This window comes from Podarcis cretensis, assembly GCF_951804945.1.
Source record: "Podarcis cretensis genome assembly, chromosome: 1".
NCBI classification, from domain to species: Eukaryota; Metazoa; Chordata; class Lepidosauria; order Squamata; family Lacertidae; genus Podarcis; species Podarcis cretensis.
The window spans coordinates 25,638,807-25,649,204 of record NC_137170.1 but is presented as its reverse complement, the minus strand read 5'-3'; positions in this window follow the sequence as shown (position 1 = coordinate 25,649,204).

The following is a 10,398-nucleotide window of genomic DNA, read 5'->3' as shown; positions in this document are numbered from 1 at the left end:
ATTAAGTACTTAACCTGAGGTACAACTGTATTTTCTTTCTCATGCAACATCAGGCAAAAGAGTTGAGAAGAGTCACATGCAGATTTTTCCAACACAGCAGAGGCATAAAATAGTTGGAATATTTCTTCATTAAAATAATTTACAAGATGGTATACAGCGGAAACTGAATTAATTCTCCTCTTTAAAATCTTGGAAACATAAGTTTGGTCTTTCTAGCTTTAAAGGAAGACCTTAGCTGTGTACGCACTATCAGGCACATTTCCCCTCTCTTCCCAAATGCTGGAAACTGCAGCTTCCCCTCACAAACCCATAATTCCCAGCAGCTTTAACAAACTACAGTTCCCAGGTTTCTTTACAGGGGAATGTGCTTTAAATATATGATGTGTACTCAGCCATTGCCATCATCCTCTTAATGATTGGTTACATGACATCTGGTTCTCCATCAACATAAAGAAGTGGCCTGTTTGACGTCTCTCTACTTGGGGAATGGAAGAATGAGGGGTTTTTTTCATGGATTTCTCACATCACAGCGGCCTTAGCTTTTTTAAAAAAAACTAAAATAAAATAAATCTACCCACCAAAACAAATTAAGGAAGGAACACATGAATTGATTCTGATAATTCAGATCTGGTACAGATGAGAACGCGGTTTGTGCATTCATTCACATTTTAAATTGGAGGCTACAAATAATCATCATTTTATAGTGCCTTTGTTGGGATACATATCTTGAACAAAGACGGAGAAAAGAAAATGTTTATTCTGGCTTCTTTTAGACTAAGCAAAAATTCGTTTTGAAGCTTTCAGAGTAGGCTTTTCAAACATCTGAATCTCTCTGAAGTGATTAAACAATGCCATCTCCTCTTCAGCCCAGCCCATCTTCTTTTGTCTGTTTCCAGATCTGATATTCCTTTGTGCTTCAGCCTTGTAATGTAACACATAACATCTCACAACAACTCAGGGGGTGGCAAGGGGAGAAAGAAAACCTTAAGATTTCTTTAGTCAAAAGTTGCCACAAACTCTAGTGAATCTTTGCACATGAAATTTACCTTTAGCTTTGTTTTCTTCCTGGATTGTTTTCAGTGCCGGATTTAGGTTTGAGGAGGCCCTAAGCTATTGAAGGTAATGGGGCCCTTTACATGTCCAGCTGTCCTTTGTCAACAACAAATTGTCGCTGGTTTCTTTTTTCTTTTTTTAATATATGCTATGTGGTTTATGGACCAAATAGGTATCTAAAGCCATTTGCACATAACAAATAGGAGCCTACACAACACAAAACACTCTTGCTGCATGTAGGTTTTATTTTATTTGTTCTTTATCTTATATTTTGGAAATGTACATCCAGGGTTTTTTTCACTTAATTTTTTTGGGGGCCCCAATGAGAGTGGGGCCCTAAGCTATAGCTATAGCTAAATCTGGCACTGATGGTTTTAGAAGCAAGCCTAATTCCTGCATTTGTTCCTCCAGCCATCCGACAGAGTTTTCTCGAAAGTACTGAGAGAAATTCTCAGACTCCACAAGTTGATGAAATGAAATTATATTTAATCCCCAGGAGAGGGGGTCATGAAGAATCACCTTGTCTTGGTTGCACTGAGAGAACCATCGGGAGGGGGGAAGGTTCATGTGGCAGTGAGCAGAGGCGGCAGGTGAGGGTGGCCAATGGCAAGATGGTGTTGAGGGGAGGCGGCCAGTGGCAACTTTTAAGGGCGGTGGGTGGCAGAATGGTGCGGGGGAAGGTTGTCCTCCCAGGATGTTGGAGGGTATGTAGGTCTACTCTGCATATAACTTATTTGGATACAACTCAAAAGATCCAGAGCTGAGGCAGACCATACAAGCCTCACACAAAGGCGATGCTTGACATGGCTATTGCCTGTATTAGCAGAACTGGACAAAGAGTGAATAATTAGGACAGGAGGTCTTAATTGGCTTAATTTAGATTCCTCAGCTACAGCTTTCATGGACTGATCGGTAAGAGTCATTTTCAGCCACTGATGGCAGATTGGAACCAGTGGAGCTGTGAATTGAGAGTACATTTGTTTAGGTTTTGGGGCTTTCCCTCCTTTCTGTTATGACAATAAGATATATTTTTAAATGTATGTCTTTCATTCTAACAGAGAATGGTGGCCTTTTCAAATTAAATAATCATGTATCTTACATTTCCTTTTATACCTAAAAAGCAACCTTTATTGAGGCTGATTTAGAATGAAAATTGGCTCCAAGTTAAGGCAAGATGGTTTTGATGGATTTCTTCCACCTCCACCCCTACCCTCTCATTTGTCCTGAACAAGTGACTGGAAACAAAATGGCAGGAAAGAACAGTTGGTCATAGGGGGGCCTTGCCACACTGCTGAAGCCTTAGAAGCTGCCCAAGGACACTGATCTCTGATGCCAGGCTTGGGAAATATGCAAATGTCTCAATCAATTTTATTAACAACAAGAAAATTACCTGACAGCCCTGCAAGTTATTTGGAAAACGTTGGCATTTATGAACCCTTAGCATCACTTGCACTGCAGTATCTTACATGGACAGTGCTCTCCAGAAGTTGTTGAGCTACAACTTCCTGACCGGTCCATCACCCCTAACTATTGCCTACGCTGGCTGAGGCTGATGAAAGTCCAACAACATCTCTAGGGCACCACATTCACTACCTCTGTCCTAATAATAGACGTTAATTATATAAATGTATGTTTCCTATCTTTCTTGGATCTTTCCAAATACATGTGGAAGGCAAAGGGAGCACAAGATTCAGTCCAGTAGTCTGTCTAAGTCAGTATTAGTAACCCTCATCCTGTTGGTGACCAGGTAACAACTAGTTTTCTTGATGCCAGAGCCATTGAAAAAAAATAATAACAATTGAGAGACCGGAAATACCTTTCTATCAGTCCATGGGTGCCCTCTTTATTATAATCATTATTATTATTATTATTATTATTATTATTATTAAGAAGAAAATTCTTGTTTTTCCAAAAGGTAGACAAACTTCATTCACCCCAGAAATTATATCACATAAGTAGAGTTGCCATATTTCAAGAGGTTAAAATACAGACACAAAATGTTGTTGAGCATTGTAGGAATGAATGAGACTTCAGCATGTACTTAAGATATTGGTTTTGCATGAGTCCTGACAGACTCTTGACCCCCATAATGTATTGACCATAATGCAGGTGGGGGGAACCTTTGGCTGGGGCTGATGGGCAATGTAGTTCAGCAACATTTTGAGGACCAAGTGTTCCCCACCCCTGGTCTACAGTTACCACCAGGCCTCCTCCTTCCTGTCAACAATTTCAGACTGACATTTAGCTCCAAAAATGCTAGACTACGGTGGGCAGTAAGGCCACTGACAAAAACATGACGTCTCAAAGCAGCCATCAATAAAATTGCTTTCCCATGCCTGAGAGGAAGGCAGAAAAAGCTCAAAAGATGCTACATGCTTCCTTAGCCATAGTATCACTGCCATCTAGAGGTATGTTGTGCTCTTGTGTAGACTTGTCAAAAAGTTTTTGGAAAGAAGGAGATCATAAAAATGCATGTCAAGCTTCTAATTTCCATTCTGCAGACTGATCTTTGCGATAGCGCTATATATTTCTTTCTTTCTTTAAACGTACAGATTAGACCTGCTGTAATAAGTTTGGAAGGGGACGCTTTTTGTTTTGTTAGGTTTTTTTTTTAGACTGAGGTAGCACCATCGGCAGCCTTGACATAGTTTTCAAAGACGGGGTCAGTCTCACTCAGTGAACTGCTTATCTGTTTACAGCTGAGGCTTAGCAGTTTCTCAGAAGGGAAGAGGGCAACTCCTAGCAAGGTGTCGTGATAAACCACCTGTGATATGACATGCATTCATTAACTGCCATAAAAACAGACCACGTGAATCAATGTGTCAAAAGAAGGCCTGTGTGTTTGTGTGGTTTGGTGATATCTTTGCTCATACACAGTTACATAATAGATGCTTAACAGTTTCTGTTGCATAAGTGATATTATTTACCTACCCCGTCAGCCAAAGAAAGTTTGAAGGTGTTATTCTCTTTCTTTCTCTAACTAAAGGCCACACACAAAAATACAAGAGAGGCTGCTGATTTGAGGTGCCATGAAAGCGTAGCAAATGATTAGTCATATGATTTATTATTGCTGTGTTTTTAATACCAGAGAAGGGAGGAGTTGCCTATGGAATTTTAGAATAATTTTTTTTCAGCCGGAACTTGCTGGAACTCAGTTCTGGCACCTCTCAGGTAGACGCCATTGTCATTATAAGAAAACAAGGGAGGTGTTCATGGTGAGTTCTGGCACCTCTTTTTCAAGAAAAAAAAGCACTGCTTATACTGATTCAGTCCAATGGTCTGCCTAGCTCAGCATTGTGCAACAGCACTACAGAATTCCATATTTCCCTGCCCAACCTGGAATTGCCAGAGATTGAACTAGGATTATCTGCTTGCAAAGAGGATGCCCCATAACTGAACTACATCCTTTTCTGCCTCAGGTGCCCAAATATCCTGATCGGCCTTGGGGATTATGCACTGTGATGGGTGGAGAGAGCAATTTGCTGCTTCATCTCAGGCAGCAAAATGTGTTGGGCTGTCCTCAAATGAACACACACTACCTGAGAGGTTCTGTGTTTAAAGGCTCATGGAATTGTCTCCTTCATCTCTCAGATAACAAAAATAAAAAATAGAAGTGTCATGAACCTTCATTTTCCACATCCACTCCCCTACACATGCCTACCAACCATTGACTAGGTCCCAAATTCAGAGAATGGAGCCTGTTCATTTTTCCACATATCATGGAAGCAAAATGATTTAAGACTTGGAATCTAAGCAGTTAAATACTATTTGTATTTGTGTCTATGTTACTTTTTAAATTAACTATAAAATGGGCACCCTGTTTGGCAGGCACGCCCTCCCATCAGATGTCAAGGAAATAAACAATTATCTGACTTTTAGAAGACATCTGAAGGTTGCCCTGTTTAGGGAAGCTTTTAATGTTTGATGTTTTATCGCTTTTTTATTATTATATTCTGTTGGGAGCTGCCCAGCTGGGCAGGGTATATTATTATTATTATTATTATTATTATTATTATTATTATTATTATTCTGCTTTGTGTGTGCCTATAGGTGTTGTCAGGGGTTCAGGAGCAGAGGCACAGGGAAGAGAGGAGATGGAGAGCGAAGGGGAAGAATCCGAGGGGAGCGTAGGAGAAGAGGACAGTGGACCGAGGGATTCCATGAGCCTCTCCAGCAAATCGGAAGATTCACAGAAGGGGGCGCCAGTGGCCAGGGGTAGGGGGTTCCCAAGGGGAACGCCCCAGGAGCAAGGGGGCAGCAGGGACTCCCAGAGCAGTAGTTGGAAATCAGGACCAGCTTCCCCACCAGAGCAGAGTGGGGGGGAAGAGTCCCAAGGATCGGGGCCAGTGCATTCCCCACCAGGGAGAGAAGATAAGGCAGGGCTAACCACACCTCCATCGGAGAGTCAGACAACGGAGGGGAGGTCAGATCCGGCCAGTATCCCGGAAGAGGGAAGCAGTGACAGAAGTAGTGTAACGGTCAGGAGGAAGGTCACTGGGTTGGCGCGAGAGGCAAGTTCAAATGTACAGGAGCGCGGGACAGCAGAGAATGAGGATTGGGAACCGGGTCCTAAAGCCCGTCGGAGGGAGGGGGAGGAGCTAAGCGACTCAGCGTCGGAAGAGTCCAGAAAGGGCAATGCCCCAGCGGGCAGGAGGACCCAGAGGAGGAGAGAGCAGCGTAAAAGGTGGAGCAGGGCTAGGATCTTAAACTGGTGTCATAGGGGAGGAGACTCAGACGGTACTTCGCCGGTCTAGGGTTAAGACGTAGAGCTGCGCGCTGCGGCTTTGAAATGGAAACTGAACCTCAATAAAGACTTTTGTACATAACGACAGCCTCGTGTTGGTCCTCTGTGAGCTGGGACCTAGGGGCAGCTCTGACAGGTGTGTTTGTGTGTAACCACACACACCACACACACACACACACACACACCAGTGTTGCTTCAGTGGTAAGGATTTTTCTTCTCTCAGCAAGCGCTGACTTGCAGAGACCAGCCAAGTAGTGAGCTAAGTTTCATGAACGCAAATGATATAGCCATAAATTTAGTATGACGCAGGACTTTGTGGTGTAATAAAGCATGGTCACTTAAACACCACTTTGGCTATTTGGGACTTCATTCAGAATAGCTCCCTTGAAAGTAACTTTGAGAGGAATGAATCAAATGAATGAAAAGCTTGTCTTCCTGTAAGAAAGTACTTGTTACCACAGAGCAGCCATTTTGAGGAAGACAAGTGGCATGTCTCACTTAAGCTTTCCTTGGGAGGTGAAGGGGGAGAGAGACAGAGAGGGCAACTGCTGGGAAGGGAAGGAGGGTAGCTCAGAATTATTTCACATTGAGGAAATGATATATCAAGAGGCAAATGAAAATAGCAGCTTGCTCTGATAGAGAGAGGGGTTTGTTGCATAAAGAGTTCACATGATGTTGGGAAAGGCCTGTGTTTTGGAGCTCCCCTTTTGTTTAGTAACCTTCAGCATCCCACCCTTCCTCCAAGGAGTCCTGGCCGCCTTTTAAACTCTCCAGAAATCATGTGAGGTATTAGACTGAGAGAGAAAATACTAGTCACTTGTTAGCCATCCATGCTGATGTTATAAATACATACAAAGAGGAGTGGGACTCATCTGAAATTCATACATTTGGCGGGCAAATGACTGAACATCCCTAGAGGGACTTGTCCATGACTAGAAATGGTTAAATCTGTAAATTTCAGTTTATTGTAGCTGAGTAGTTCAGTTTGAGCCTCATTTCCCCACATCTCAGCCTATTGAACACACTTACTGCTGCACCACACTGGTTCATTTGCCTCCTGGTATAGGGCAGTATATAAATTCAATAGTAGGAGGAGGAGGAGGAGGAAGAAGAAGAAGAAGAGGAGGAGGAGGAGGAGGAGGAGGAGGAGGAGGAAGAAGAAGAAGAAGAAGAAGAAGAAGAAGAAGAAGAAGAAGAAGAAGAAGAAGAAGAAGAAGATTGTGGTTGTACGTGCAGATTGTGCAGGGAAATGCCACCATTAAGTTACTTTCCACCTGTCATCCTGATGTGTTTATTTCTATTTATCAGTGAGGTGGAATCAAGATCCAGCCACATTCAGTATCACTGAACCACATCCAATCCACCGGAATCTGATATTACAGTACACAGGAAGCAATAGAGATGAGTGAAATGATCAGTTCAGTTTCTCAGTTTCCCATTTTTCCAATACTGAGTTCAGTTCTCCGCATTTCCCCATTCATGTGCAATTTTATCCACATTTGATCAGCATTTGAATGCACATATCTCCTCATATACACACACCTTTGAGTACATATTTTAGCAATGCAGTTTTCCCTAACAGAATGCAATTTTGTATGTTATTTTCCCTAATATGTCAATTTTCCCCCACTTTGCCCTAGGACGTGCAGTTTTGTGCACAATTCCTTGGCTGGAGAACTGCAACGCAGAATTTGGAGAAGTGGAAATTTAGAAGGATGGCTTTCTTTTGCTTCACATATTGTTTCTGACAGTGCAAATTAGAAAGTTTTAAGCAATTTCCTCCTCCCCCCCCCCATCCCCAGGGAGCATCAATTTGACCTACATCAGATGAAAACTCAGAAATGAGAGAAATAATTTGACCTTACGGAAAGAAGATGGCCACATTTGACTTTGCAACTTGGCACTTACTTGTCATTTATTTATTTGCCACATCAGCATTCTGCAGCTTTCCCCCAAACTGGCTCCTACCAGTGGTTGTTGGGGGCTACCATTCCCATCACCCCATGCTATTTATTAATTTGATTTATATTCTACCCTTCCCCCTGAAGGAGCCGAAGGCAGCAGACACAGCAATGATAAAACATCAACAGGGGGGTGCAAATCTACTAGCCTTGAAAGCTATGCTCTACATCCACAGTCAGAGACAGTAGTCTCCTGAATACCAGTCACTGGAAACCACAGCAGGGACAAATGCTTTGTTGCTCAGGTCCTGCGTGTCGGTTTCACAAAGGCAACTGGTTGGCTGTTGTAAGAACAGGGTGATGAATGAGATGGACCATTGGCATGATCCAGCAGGCTCTTATTCTGTTTACGTTTTCACATTAATGGTCCAATGTTGGGTTTTCTTGGCATGGAATGCCGCCACACACCTTGACCCTCACCCACTTTAATAGATAGCTTGCTCACCACAGTAACAGCAAGGGTAAAAGGAAATCTATCCAGAATGGACATGCCGAGTTAATGCGTGGCATTAAATGAAACCCGTTGCTCAAAAGACAGGCTTGCCTCGCATGACGCCAGAGAACTTCTCGAAAGTAGCTTGCTTTTGAGACGACCTAATAAGACTAAGTAGCCTGCAGCAGGAGCATCTGTGGATGCTGAAAGGCCTCATCAGGGAGGCTGGACAGCAGAGAATTGCTGCAATCCATCTTTGTAATGAAAAACGAAATGCAGCACCCTTTCTGGACTGAGCTCTGTTAAACATGCTGTGCTAGGAGCTCGTGAAAGATTGCAATGGTGGAAAAGCAGAGATAATACACAGAAGCCAGATATGAAAGGGGCTTACGAAAAACCCAGTGATTGATACCTCAACACACTTGATTCTTTGGAGAAGACAGCACTGTTAATAGTTGAATCTGAAGATTGGTTCACATATGTCTCAGGGCAGGGAAATGCCAGAGCTACCCCTCAGGTCCACTCATCTGCTATGTTGTAGAACATTTCCAGAAACCCAGAAGATGGTTATTTTCCATTTTGTATGCAAAAGCGTTTCATATGGACAGCTGCTTGGGATCACCAAGATTGACCTCCAGTGGAATATGAGCTTGAGACCTGCAACATATTCCTCAATGCAATTGGTGGCATTGTTTGAAGATCAGTCAGCCATCTGGGCTGCTCAACCTTCAGAAGCACGATGTGGTAATGAGACTGGGGGAGGAGTGTTTCCTCAAAAGGGAAATTTCTCAAGCCAAGAGAAATTTAAGGGCCAAAAGTATGTGTGATGCAGGAGATAAATGCCCCCTGCCACTTTTTGATTAGGAAAATGGCCTGTAGAGGAAAAAGTTGCACACACATTCACACAACCCTGCTGCCCAATTCTGGTGTTCCAACAAAATTCAGAGTGCCCTGCTATGCAGCACAGAGACAAAAGCAACACGCCATTAAGATAGGGCTGGGGTTTGATGGCCTGGGACTCAGGCTTGGAACCAGAGGAGACTCAGTCTGCACCAGATCCTTTGCCTCAGGCATCATCTGAACCATGTCTGGGGCCTGAACCTGAAGAGTCCCAGTCTGCACAGGTTCCCCTGCAACAAACACCAGCTGGGCCGAGTCAGGGGCCTGAGCCTGCCCTGGCTCCAGATGCAGGGATTACCTTGTTGCCTTCAGTGGGCCATCACTTACAGCTGCTCCACTACCAGTTTGGTCAGGGGAGGCTGAGGTGGCCCCTGGATCTAGTAATCCACCGACACCTCCCGAGTTGCAGAGACTAAGGTCTGAGAGAAGGAGAGACCTGAGGACTCGCAGGAGGAGTGCTCGCCTTTGGGCAAAACAGGGAGGTGAGTCGCTGGGGGATCAGGATCGGCCACTACCCCGACAAAAATAATAGGTTGTCGGACCCCGCCCCAGGTTGCAGGAGCAACATTGCTGTACGTTAGATACTGCCTGAGATCCTGTGCCTGTCCTTGCCTGGTTTCCTGCCTCATGTCCTGCCTTGGCCCTGTCGGACTGACTCCAAGCAGAACCTTCGGATCCTGGACCAGTCTTGGACTGCATTTCAGGGGTTACCCCTGGAGCCAGCACATGGGGAGGCTCCAGGTACTATTAGATTCCAACTCCTAAGTATGTAAGCAGAGCCCTGCTGGATCAGGCCAAGGACTCATCCCAACCATCACTCTGTTTTCACAGCAGCCAGCCAGATACCCACAGGAAACCCAGAAGCAGAACCTGAGCACAACATCACTCTCCCCGCTTGTGGAAACCAGCAGGGGTGCCAATTTGATGAAAATAAAGGGGGTGGCCAGACAAGGACAGTGATACGGGAGAGAGGTTGGGGCAGGAAGGAAGAAGGGAAAGAAATGAAAATTGAAAGAAAATGGTGAAGCTCTGGACAATGTCCCTCTCCCCTACCCTCCTCCTCCTCTTCCTTCTCCCCTGTTTCTTAGAGCATGCCTCATGTGGTTGAAATTGAGAGTCTGGGAGGGATTTAACTTGAGAGGAGCCTGCAGCTGGGACTGCCAACAGGAGCTTCTCTTGTTGGAAGAACGTGTGGCAGACTGTGCAACACAGAGAGACTTAGTAGAAGCAGCTGAAGAGCACAAATCTCAAATTCGTCTTCTTGTTTCGAACATTGAGGTGTGCGATTTCCTCTGCTCACTCTGCCC